The sequence below is a fragment of the Pan paniscus genome, chromosome 3, assembly GCF_029289425.2.
Source record: "Pan paniscus chromosome 3, NHGRI_mPanPan1-v2.0_pri, whole genome shotgun sequence".
Taxonomy (NCBI): domain Eukaryota; kingdom Metazoa; phylum Chordata; class Mammalia; order Primates; family Hominidae; genus Pan; species Pan paniscus.
The window spans coordinates 96398592-96412297 of NC_073252.2; the positions used below are offsets into that span (position 1 = coordinate 96398592).

At 36.4% G+C, this 13706-nt stretch overlaps 1 protein-coding gene across 8 annotated transcripts in view; it reads left to right on the top strand.

Moving 5' to 3' along the window:
- RAP1GDS1 (Rap1 GTPase-GDP dissociation stimulator 1) overlaps positions 1–13706 on the top strand; it is a 173473-nt gene that overhangs the window by 62141 nt on the left and 97626 nt on the right. The window lies entirely within an intron of this gene.

Below are 13706 nucleotides of genomic sequence, written 5' to 3' on the forward strand. Positions count from 1 at the left end.
ATCAATAATTGCCTGTAAGAAGTGATTTGATCACACGGTATTCCCAGATTTAAAAACTCTTAAGGCTGCAAAGCCAAACCAAGGCAGATTTTAGATTTTACCTACACTCTTAAGGTTCCTGAGCTTGTGGGAAGTGACACTTTTTATTCACTCACTGTGAGGCTGGGAACCCTTGAAACCAAGCATCGTATGCACGTTCTCAAATATGATATTTCAGTTAAAGCCTTGGTAACACAACCAGTGTATTTTATTGTATCTTGATAGAAAAACAATAGATTTTTATTGAACCTTTCAGTTAACCATATTGCCATAAGAATACTCACAAATAATTTTTGAATTTGGGGGGCAGTCAAATAAGGAGAAAATGCAACTATTTCTACCTTTGTTCATAAAAGTATACTTTATTAAATTGCCTAAAGAGAAAGTTTCCTTAAATCTGGAAAACAGAACATTTAAGTAAAGAACTAATAGTGTTTCATATAAAAGTCATGGAAACATTATCTTTATCATTTATTTAATCTCATCTGTTTTATTTTTGCTTCATCTTAACAGTCTTTTGAACCCATCAGTTTATTAGTGTTCTAGAAAAAAAAGATTTAGTCCATTAATCTTAAAGTTATTAGAAATCTGCATTTAAAAGGACCCATTAGGGCAAGTCGTGGTGGCTCATGCCTGTAATCCCAACACTTTGGGAGGCCAAGGCAGGCAGATCACAAGGTCAGAAGTTCGAGACCAGCCTGGCCAACATAGTGAAACCTCATCTCTGCTGAAAATACAGAAAATTAGTTGGGCATGGTGGCAGACACCTGTAATCCCAGCTACTCGGGAGGCTGAGGCAGGAAAATCAATTGAACCCAGGAGGAAGAGGTTGCAGTGAGCCAAGATCATGCCATTGCATTCCAGCCTGGGTGACAGTGTGAGACTCCATCTCAAAAAAAAAAACAAACAAAAAAAAACAAAGTGCCCATTAGGCCTTTTCTGTTAATCTGATTGTAAATACTTTTTTTTTTTATTCCAGTATTTATTGTGCACAAGTGACCAGATACATATATATTTCCTTATGTTCTCCTCTTTTTTTTTTTTAATTTTTTTAGTATTTATTGATCATTCTTGGGTGTTTCTCGGAGAGGGGGATTTGGCAGGGTCATAGGACAATAGTGGAGAGAAGGTCAGCAGATAAACATGTGAACAAAGGTCTCTGGTTTTCCTAGGCAGCACATCTTGCACTGCCCTTAATCCATTTAACCCTGAGTTGACACAGCACATGTTTCAGAAAGCACAGGGTTGGGGGTAAGGTTATAGATTAACAGCATCCCAAGGCAGAAGAATTTTTCTTAGTACAGAACAAAATGGAGTCTCCTATGTCTACTTCTTTCTACACAGACACAGTAACAATCTGATCTCTCTTTCTTTTCCCCACATTTCCCCCTTTTCTATTCGACAAAACCGCCATTGTCATCATGACCCGTTCTCAATGAGCTGTTGGGTACACCTCCCAGATGGGGTGGCGGCCGGGCAGAGGGGCTCCTCACTTCTCAGATGGGGCGGCCGGGCAGAGGTGCTCCTCAGTTCCCAGATGGGGTCACAGCCGGGCAGAGGCGCTCCTCACTTCCCAGACGGGGTGGCGGCTGGGCAGAGGTGCTCCTCACCTCCCAGACGGGGTGGCGGCCGGGTAAAGGCGCTCCTCACCTCCCAGACGGGGCGGCCGGGCAGAGGCGCTCCTCACATCCCAGACGGGGCGGCCGGGCAGAGGCGCTCCCCACATCCCAGACGATGGGCGGCCGGGCAGAGATGCTCCTCACTTCCTAGAGGGGATGACGGCCGGGAAGAGGCGCTCCTCACTTCCCAGACTGGGCGGCCGGGCAGAGGGGCTCCTCACATCCCAGACGATGGGCGGCCAGGCAGAGATGCTCCTCACTTCCTAGATGGGCTGGCGGCTGGGCAGAGGCTGCAATCTCAGCACTTTGGGAAGCCAAGGCAGGCGGCTGGGAGGTGGAGGTTGTAGTGAGCCGAGATCACGCCACTGCACTCCAGCCTGGGCAACATTGAGCACTGAGTGAGCGAGACTCTGTCTGCAATCCCAGCACCTCGGGAGGCCGAGGCGGGCAGATCACTCGAGGTCAGGAGCTGGAGACCAGCCCCGCCAACAGGGCAAAACCCCGTCTCCACCAAAAAATACAAAAACCAGTCAGGCGTGGCGGCGCGCGCCTGCAATCCCAGGCACTTGGCAGGCTGAGGCAGGAGAATCAGGCAGGGAGGTTGCAGTGAGCCGAGATCGCGGCAGTACAGTCCAGCCTCACCAACAGAGGGAGACCATGGAAAGCGGGAGACGGAGATGAGGGAGAGGGGGAGACCGTGGAAAGCGGGAGACGGAGACCATGGAGAGGGAGAGGGAGAGAGAGAGGGAGAGGGAGAGGGAGAAGGTAAATACTTTTATAGAAAAATTCAAAACAGTAACTGTGGATGTCAGAGACTTAAGAGTGGCTATGGTTAAAAATCCAATGGAAGTTTATTATCAACAATTGACAAGAAAATTTAGTTATATTTGTGGCATATGACATATTATCTAGAATTCTGACTGATTACATTAGATTTCTGCATTTTATATAATTTTGGAACATTCATTATCTGTAACATACACATACATGTAACTGAAAGATCTAGTATCACCTACCATTTGACAATGTTTCTTATTCAATTTATCCAATAACCCTAATCACTTAATATCTCTACAAGATGAGAGATACATTCTTTGATGCTCTCTAGGAGCCCAGTGGGGAAATCCCAAAGTTAATTCTAGGTCAAAAAATCTTAATTTAGAATTTTGAGCTTGGGAAAGCCTGCCAAAGATGTCAAAAGGTTCAAAACACTTGAACAAAATAGTAGCACAGGTCACTGTGAAATCAGTATTTTTTATTATTATTATTTTATTTTAACCAGAGTAATAATCAAAAGACTTCAAAAGCAATACAGAAAGTTACATGGATTTTAAAAATCTTAACCCTTACAAAGCTCAGTTTCCCCAACCAATCAAAAATCTAATAAAGACCACATGAAGTTATCTTGATAAAATGCAAAGTCTTTGTTTCTTTGGCCAGTTACCAAAAAGATAAAGAGAATTTTTCTGTAGTGTAATTGCTTCTTCTTACGGTAAACCCATTTAGATAGCCTGGAAGTTGAACCTGATGAAAAAGGTACTTCAGGTTAATCAGACAAAGGAGAAGTGTGTCTAAGGTTATGACTCTACACCTTATTATAGAGGAATGTAAACAATAAAATTAGTACTTTGAGCAGGGGAACACATGGATCTTAGCAGTAGCTTGAGAAATTTCCTGGTTACATGGAATAATTGAGATACATCAGGAAAAGACAAGAGTGCAGAATCAAGTTTTACTAGGAAACATTGCTTTTCTAGTCCTTCAAGACAGAACATTTCAGTTTCAGGTCACAAAAACAGAGTTAGAACTGGAGAAAAAAGGAACTGATGAAAAAGTTAAAAAGAGAGTGTCCCAGTTATTGTCCCAGCTAAACAAAAAGCTGTATTTTTCAAGAGGAGAAAGGTGGAGAGCAGAAGGCAATGATGCATGACCTGCAAATCATGTGCAGTGAGACACAGCAGAATTTAAACTTCTGAGCTATGAATATGAGAAGCTTTAAGAGGAAAACTATACCTCAAGAAATGAAATTACCATTCTAAATGAAAAAGACAGCATTTCCAACTTGAAACTAGGGAAATTAGATGGAATCTGTTAGAAGATGGCTAAGAGATTTTAGAATTAAAAATCAAAATCTCAGTACTTCCAAGAAAACCTCGTTCTAACACTGGGGACCAAATTTTTAGTTTTGTATCAGTGTATTTTTAGTATCAAAGCTCAATCTTTAGAAAGACTTGTAAATAATTCCCTTCTAATTATAGCCAACTTGATCACACACCATTTCTTTCCTAAATTCATCTTTCTCAAACCTTTCATGAGCTGCATAGACCTTTGACAACATGCTTAGACTTTTTGTTTTGTCCTATATGTCCTCTTTCTTAAATAACACACCATCTTACTTTAGGATGAAAATTTACCACAAGATTCTTTCTCATACAAAATTATTCTCTTTTTCTTTTTAACCTTTCTTATCAAAAATATAATTTCATACCTGTAATTTTTTTAATATCTCTCTTTCCTACTTATTTTACTTATTGGTTCCTTTTCTTATTTCCTTCTTAAATCATATTTTGAAACAACCTTTAACCTCTGAATTAGACAAAATGATTATCTCAATAGCGAATACATTTTTATGCTTTCATCAAAAACACATTTTTGTGTACTTTGTTTACAAAATTATATATATTAGAATTTTAATTCTTAGTAACATTAATTTTTAGTGAAAACATAGGAAGCAAGAAATTTTGAACTGTTTGTTGTATATCAGTACTTTTATAGATGAGAATCATTTTGTAATTTCAGAAAATGTTTCCCCATAATTTTTATGTTAAAAATAGACCCAAACATATTTAGGCTTTTTATAAAATTTAAGAAGCTAAGAGCAAACTTACAATTATGTTCAGCAATTTATGTTTTAATGTTTTTTAAGAATCTTAATTGGAAAGACCCAGACATTTAATGAATATCTATTACTTAATTTAACATAACAGTGGGAATTTAGATTGCCTGAAAAGTTCATGGGTAAACATTTATCCTGCCTACATTTACCTGGTTTATCTTTAACAATTATACCTAGATTACTTATGAAAGTTGAGATACTGGGTAAAACTAGTCATCATTTCAAGTTATTTTTCTTTTAACCATTTATATAGACTGTGAATATCAGGCATTCACCTAAGTAAGAAACTTAAATATATTGGTATTTTGCCAATAACTCAGAACACACAGCTGTTTTTATTAAACTAAACAGTGTTACATTAGTCTTACCAAAGAATTATACCAACAAAGATTATTCTGTTTTAGGTTGGGTTTATAGTGTTATGGCCTTAAAACATCTAGCAGAGACAAATATAATCCTGTCTGACCAGTAAACTTAGGCAAAAATGTATGCTGATAATTTTGAATACATTTTTATTAAGTTTTAAAACCAGCTTATTTATCAAAGTTTTTTTAAGTCACGTGAACTAAAAGACATTTGGCTTAATTACTATATATTTCATGTAAGCGCTCATTTATTTAAGCCAATCTGAATAGAATTCCTTAAGGGATTTCTGGCCAAGTACATCAGATTTTACTATGTAGACATAACATACAACATAAAATATGTGCATGTGCATAAACACACCTAAGCATATATACATACACACAAAAATTTTGGGGTAAAACTGTTTCTATAGCAGTTTAAAAAAACAAAAAAAACCTCTTTTACCCTTCCCCCACCTTTGACTCAGTTTCACATGAGTTTAGGGTTAAATATTCAGTGTTTACATTTTTAGCTAGGACTGGCTGAATTGTATGAGAAAAACAAAATTTCTAAGTGGCATTGAATTTTCGGTAACAAGTCTGTCTTTTGTTTGCCAGTCTGATTTGCTTGACTAGTCAGCGTAGCAGGGAAATCGTTTAGTGTGTTTTTGGTTTTTTGTTTTTCACCCCCGCATGGCAGAAAAAGGAATTTTTATGCTAGACAGAGATACTTTATATTGTTTCTTTGAGCTCAAGACTTTCAAGTGTTTGATCTGAGATCCTAACTTTTGTGAGCACTATATAGTTCTTTTTCTTTTAGACTATGAATCCTTCAGTTAACTGTTTCTTTACCCTAAGCAATTGTTAGTCAGGCAAACCTAAATTTACATTTCCAAAAGATACTTAAGTTGTTAGTTGTCATTGAGCTGTTATACTTTGTAAAGCTATTAATTTGAAAGTCCTTTAAGACTTTTTTTTTTTAAATCTTGGCTGGAATTCCATAAGCAGTGAGTTTTATATCAACACCAGTAGGAAAATCAGCAGAATCAAAGTAGGCAAAAAAAAAAAAAAAAAAAAGAGATGGGGAAGGTAGAAGGCTTTACATGTCAGCTTCATATTTGCAGGTTTTTTGTTTTTTTAAAAAGAGAGTTTGAATAATGACCGTTTGAGCTCTGGATTTTCCTCGATATACTTGGTCCATCAGTTAAAAAATGAGAATAGGCCATAAGATGTAGCCTGCTGAAGTCCCCTAGAACCTGACATGCCTTAATGTTTGAGAATTCCATTCCTTTTCTTATTAATCTCTCAAAAGTACGGAAAATCCCATAAATTCTGTCAGGGTATGTCAGGACTGTTGTTTTAGGTGCTGGTGACTGTCCTACTGGCTTTTAATTAATCATTCTGTGTCCATCAGGCTACAAGGATCAATAATAAGAGTGAGGCCAGTCTCAAGTTGGTCATGCAGTTGCTGGGCAGATGTCCTCACTGAGGTTGTAAGTTTGTGATGGTCTTTGTGGTTTTTGCAGTCTTCTGCAGTTTTTGTTATCAGGGATTTATGCATGAGAACACTCTCTTCATGACCTTTTCTGGCTCTATTAGGGTTGTTTGTTTGTTTGTTTTTAAACACAGGTGACTCCATTTTGATTTGGACAACTTTCAAATTGTATAGAATGTGGAAAATATGAAAAAGTTTTTTTTTTATTTTACAAGTTTGAATTATTTCACATAAATGTAGCTTCTTTTTAAAAAAACTTATCTTTGAGTGTTTATCATATTAAATATTCTTTTAAAATGATATTATTAATGACTGTATAATGTTCTTTTAGAATGCTAGACCGTAGTGATAGTTGTCTTTTAAGATGATACTGTGAGCCACTTCACTCTTTCCTTTGGCCAAGATTAATGTTGATTTTAAGTGACTTCTTACCTTTTTTTTTTTTTTTTTAACTTTTCTGTGTACCTTTCTGTTGTTTTGTTTTCCTGGGAAAGTGGAGTAAATTTTATATCATACTTGTATAAAGTAGTATTTCCTTAAATAGATTCCTTGGATTACTCATTTTCTTAGATGCCCTATTAAGAAGTGACTTACTTGATAAACAGTATATACTCCTGTTGGCTCACAGTAAACATTAGCAAATTGACGACTTCAAAAAATCTTGCAGATGCCAAATCTCTTTATCTTTATTTACTTCATATTTTCCCCCAGGGTATCTGACAATAGAATGGAGATAGATCTTTGGCTGAAAATATTTTTTCACTATGTTTTATTGTATCCTCATTCTCTTAGTCTGCAGTAAGAAATCTGTATTTCTTATAGGTAAATATTCATATCTTCAGTAATTCAACTTCTTGGTGAACAATCTAGTTATATACTCTGCTTATACCACAGTCATTAACACATTTCCTCATGGTGTTTACATTCTCAATAAATATATCTTATTTTTTAACCATGTAACTCTTAAATTTTTTAGCAACTGCTTTATGACCTACTTAGTGGTAATTTTAAAGAAAATAGTCAAACTAGCAGATCTCCCTGCTTATTCTAGTGATGATTTCCACACACATAACTTCTCCCACTCCCACATCCTACATGATCCCTGGAATTGAAATGAGTACAAGACTATCAAAATCATTTACTGTAATTTTATAAAATGAGTCTCACAACTTAGTTTTTTAGTGAGATCTGTTTCTGATGGTGAATCACGGTATAAATGGGTTTTTGTTCTGCTATCTTTCTTTTCATGACTTCATGTATCCTTTTTTTAAACTCTTGCATTTCATGTTCCTTTTGTTTATTTAAGATCCTCAATCAGTTTTCTTCACTGGGGGAAGAAAGTGAAAGAATTCACTTTCTTGTCGTCAGTGAAAGAATTGCCGTTTTTTTTTATTCCCATCCCTGCCACCCCCACTGCAAACACTTTCATTTTCTTTTAGAAACATTAATTTCTCATTTGTCTGGCCCTTACTTTAAGCTACTTATATTCAGCATATTTCTCTTCTGTGTTTTCATTCTGGGTTTTTTTTTGTTTTGTTTTGTTTTGTTTTTGTTTTTTCTTGAGGCAGAGTCTCGCTTTGTTGCCCAGGCTAGAGTGCAGTGGCATGATCTCAGCTCACTGCAAACTCTGCCTCCCAGGTTCAAGCAATTCTTATGCCTCAGCCTCCCGAGTAGCTGGGATTACAGGCATCCACCACCATGCCCAGCTAATTTTTGTATTTTTAGTAGAGATGAGGTTTCACCACGTTGGCCAGGCTTGCCTCGAACTCCTGGTCTCAACTGATCCGCCCACCTTGGCCTCCCAAGTGCTGAGATTACAGGTGTGAGCCACTGCACCTGTCCTTCAGTCTGTTTCAGCCTGCTTCATTCTTTGTATATGCAGTTGCTTTTCTCTCATTTAATCACTGCCTCAGTTTAGCTATCCCAAAATACTATACATCTCTTTCTCACTCAGTTGTCTTACTTTAGTTCTTACTCTTGTAAAATGTGTTAAATAACAATATTTTTCACATAATGATTTGGCAAATCAGGTCAAAATATAGTCATCAACATATAACTTCCCAGTTGTAGTAGGAAGAGCTTTGGAGAAGAAATCACAAAAGCTGGTTTCTTATTCCTTTTCCAATGTAATCTTATTATATGGCCTTATTTGTAATATGAAGAACATGACCTATCATCCCTATCTCAGATGACTTTTTAAATGAAGAGATTAATGTGTTTGAAAAAGCTTTGAAATTTTTACAAATGTTCTTAATAAAAAATTAAGACACAGTGTTTATGGAAGTCAGATAACATTAAAAAGATTGAATAGCTTTCAGTCAGGTACCTTTTAATGAGGACAGTGTGAGTCTAATGAGTAGGAATTAGCTAAAATGGTAGGGTGAGGGGGGTGGCATTTCAGAGAGGGAACATCATGTGCAGAAAGGAGTTATGAAATAAGATGATTAATATGGATTACTATAAGTAATTTAGTATGGCTAGAGTATAGGATGTCCATGGAGGAGTATCAAGAGATAGGATTAGGAAATATGGATGTGCTTGAATGTTTAATGAAAAGATGTGGAGGATTGCTTAAAAATTTAAAGGAATGACATAAACTTTGCATTTTCAGAAGTTTATTCTTATACTATTGTAGATGAAAGATGCGGACGGGGCAGGGGAGGCAAACCGGAGTTAGGGAGACTTGAGGAGGCTATTGCATTTAACAAGGGTCTGAACTGAGAACTTGAAGTAATATGAATGTAGAAAGGAAAAAGATAGATGCAAAAGACAATAGTGAAATGGAATCTATGGGACCTATGTTCTGATTAAATGTGGGGGTAGGAAGCTATTTACTAAAAGAGAAAATTTTACAATTATTCTAGGGCTTCTGGCTTAAATGGGTTTCCTACCATTCACTGAGTTAGAGACCAAAATGAATTTAAAGGAAAGAGGGTAAATTTGATTTTGATTTTGTTAAATTTGAGGTATTTAGCATATACCCAAGTGCAAATGCTTTGTTTTCTGTTGCATAAAAGGAGAGAGGATTGGGGACTTGTCTCTTTGGTAAATGAAGCCTTGGGTTTAGATCAGATCACCCAAAGCAGCATAGGGCTAAGTCTCTTTGTTACACCCTATTTTTAAAATCTACCCCTTGAGAAATATACAATTCTCCAGAAACCTTGATATCCATGGCCCCCCTTTGATTCATATTTGTGGTCCTTGTAGTTAATCCCAAGTCTGAGCCTTCAGTGAAAACCTGTCTTCTCACAATCTGCCGTAAGGATCCCTAGGCCACTATTTTACCACTTTTTTATTGTTCTCATAACTCTAAGTAAAACTTAAAATGTTTTTTATTACTCTAAAGCTATATTACCAATCTAATCCAAATACACTTTTAACCTAATAGAGTCTTAGTAATAGTAGTCATTATTTTTATTTTTCTAATTTGGAGTTTACTATAAATTGGTCAATTGCTTTTCATTAGTTTATCCTCATGAAACCTATATGATAATATAACATCATAAATACAGTTTATTGTAGTAGCATACCTGGAAATTCCCTCTTGGTATTTAACTGTAAAGGCAATTATTTTAATATGTTTACTTGGCAGCTTTGTTTGGAACTTGAGCCTTTCTCAAGCTATAACCTTAAATTATGAGTTCCCTCCCGTTCTCCTTACTCCCTCCTTTGTAATACTTTGTATTGACCTTGAGGATTTGTGTGAGTTGTGCTTTAAACTCTGCTCATATGACATTATAGCCTGGCTTCCTGATTTACTCTTCTTCCAAGTTTCTCTGGCCTGATTGCCCAATTTTCCTTTTCTTTCCTATATCTGGCAGTGTCATAACTAAGCTGCCTCCTTGCTACCAGGAGGTCAGGTGGAGTGAGGACACAGGGCTTCAGGGACAGAATGAGTGCTGGAAGAACTTCAAGGGCTATTGTGATGGATATGACTCCTGCCTCAGCTCACACAGATACTATTTTAAAGTAGCAATTGTCCGTCTTAACTGGGTCCTCAAAATTCAAAACCTGCCAGTTGCCTATAATTTGTAGGCATTCTCAAACATTTTTATCACTGCACCTAGATGTGAAGGAGGAGAAAGATGTTGAATTGATTCCTGCAAACATTAAAAAGGAGTGTAGTTAAAATGTCAATAGTAGTCTGGCTACAGATAGTGAAGAGTCTACCTTTTTTTTTTAAACAAGACTTCTGATCACAGTGCATTGTTTTTTATTTTTTTTTTAACAAGTAGCCATTCATTTGGACATGGAATCATCAACCCCTGACTACTCCTTAGTGCCATTTTAAAATTGTTTCAAGGGTTTTCACAGATATCTGAGAACATCCTCAGTTCACAGATCAATATACATTTTGAGATACAGTGTAATGCCAGTGCAAAAAGTATATATGAAATGAAGTTAAAACTTTGTAGTTTATACAAGCTGGAATAGCTATTATTAAAAAGTAAAAAAATAACAGGTGGTGGTGAGGTTGCAGAGAAAAGGGAATGCTTATACAATGCTGGTGGGAATGTAAATAGTTCAGCCATTGTGGAAATTAGCTTGGCCATTTTACAAAGAACTTAAAATAGAACTACCATTCTACCCAACAGTTGTATTATTGGGCATGTACCCAAAGGAATAGAAATCATTCTACAAGTTGGAATAGCTGTTGTTAAAAAGTCAAAAAATAACAGATGGTGGTGAGGTTGCAGAGAAAGGGGAATGCTTACACACTGCTGGTGGGAATGTAAATAGTTCAACCATTGTGGAAATTAGCTTGGCCATTTTACAAAGAACTTAAAACAGAACTACCATTCTACCCAACAATTGTATTATTGGTCATGTACCCAAAGGAATAGAAATCATTCTACGATAAAGACACACACATCGCAGCACTATTCACAGTAACAAAGACATGGAATCAACTTAAGCCCATCGATGGTATACTGGATAAAGAAAATGTGGTATATATACACCATGGAATACTACATAGTCATAAAAATGAGTGAGATTATGTCCTTTGCAGCAACATGGATGAAGCTGTAGGTCATTATCCTAAGCAAACTAACACAGAAACAAAAATCAAAGACCACACATTCTCACTTAAGTGGGAGCTGCCAGGCATGGTGGCTCACACCTGTAATCCCAGCACTTGGGGAAGCACTTAAGGTAGATCACTTGAGGCAGATCACTTGAGGCCAGTAGTTCAAGACCAGCCTGGCCAACATAGCAAAACCCCATCTCTACTAAAAAATACAAAAATTAGCTGGGCATTGGGGTGCACACCTGTAATCTCAGCTGCTTGGGAGGCTGAGGCATGAGAATCACTTGAACCCAAGAGGCAGAGTTTGCAGTGAGCTGAGATCACACCACTTCACTCCAGCCTAGTTGAAAGAGCAAGACTCCATCTCAAAAAAGAAAAAATATATATTCACATATATGTATATATGTGAATATATATATAAAAAGTGGGAGCTAAACATTGAGTACATATGGATACAATGAAGGGAACAGCAGACACTGGGACCTACTTGAGGAGGGAGGGTGGGAGGAAGATGAGTATTGAAAAACTACCTATCGGGTACTATGCTTATTACCTAAGTGACTAAATAATCTTTACACCAAACCCCCATGACATGCAATTTACCTATATAAGAAACCTACCCATGTACCCTAAACCTAAAATAAAAGTTTAAAAAATAAAAAAATACACTTTATAGTTATTTATTGGACAGTGGTGTTTGAGTGATAAAGTACAAATTTGTTCTTTACTTTTTTATGTCACAGAAAAATGGTAGTTCCCAGACGTTTACATTCTAAACCTATATAGAAATCTACATGCTAGCAGCTAAAAATAATTCCTGTTAGATTTTTCTAAATCATAAATCAGATTTATGTGAAAAACCAGGTTATGTTTTTCCCTTTTATTTCCTTGACAATAGCAGTGAAAATACTATTTTCAAATTCTGGATTCCTGTTTAGTACAGCTATTCTCCCAGTTCACTGGATTTAATCTGTGGAAAGTGTCATTGGAGTGCAAGAGTTAGCATTGTTTTGTTTTGTTTTCCCCTTGCCCCTGACATTCCACTATGATATTAAGCCACTCTTTTAGTTACAGTTAAATGAGACATGCATGGGTGATTTGCAGTTAACTGCTCGCCTCCACACATAACAAATGCTTCGGCTTCATATCTAATCATGATTCATGCCTTATGCCAGGCTCTTGCTGTCATCCCAGTACCAGCAGATGGTGGGGCTAGACCCCTGGGGCAGTATGACCCAGTGTTCTAAGGTTATATTTCTTCTGGTAGCAATGGTCAGAAAAGGAAAGATTTTAACATGGCAAATTAAGTTTAGTTCTTTATGGCTTTTTGCTTAAAAAAAAAAAAGATCTTAGGTGTCACATTTTCAAGTAGTTCCTTAAAAACTTACTTTTTAGTCCAGTAAAATAAACTGGAGTGTTATCATTCCTTAACTCCAAATCCTGGTAGTCAGGGGGTACAAGGAACAGTGGTTTTTCACTTTCCTCAAACCCATGATTGGAAATACATTTTACATACAGTACATATATACTTACAGGCACATATGCATATGCATATACATAATTCAAACCAAAATTTCAATCATAATGTTTGACCTTACCATGTGCAATATTTTTCTCTTCTTTTTTGTTGTAGATGTTGTTAATTCTTTTATTTTAACCAGTTTCTAGTCTTCATTCCCCAAGTAGATTTTAGCACTCATAATGGATTGGGACCCACAGTTTGAAAAACTGTATTAAACAATCAGCACTTATTATAAAGAAATATGTTACGTACTTTTTTGTGGACTTTCTCAAATTATAAAAAATGATTTTCCTCCTCTTTACTGATCACATCAGCTGCCATTTAGTTAACAAGAAATTTTTAGGGTTCTCTATTATTTGTATGTATATCCAAGAATCTAAAGGACATAGAGGAGCTACATATAGAAACAAATTTCAATTGAATGTTTTAATGAGCTTTATAACCTCTAGCTTTAAACACATGCCATTTCTCTTCATTGTTCACAAATAATTTTATTTCTTTGAGCTTTTATTTTTAACTTATATTTTAATAGGTCATTCTTTCAGTAACATACATGAAGTAGCTTGTTTTTATAGGCCCATTATTTGTATTTTAACAAAGAAGGAAAGGAAAGAAGTGGGGGCCTCTTGAATTTCTGTATCACCAAATAGAGTTCAGAATACTATGGGTTTTTGCAGTATACTATTTCTCTTCTTCATTAATGGTGATGTGAATGAGTTGCATGAAAAACATAGGAGTCATAGGAACCATGTAATCCCTTGA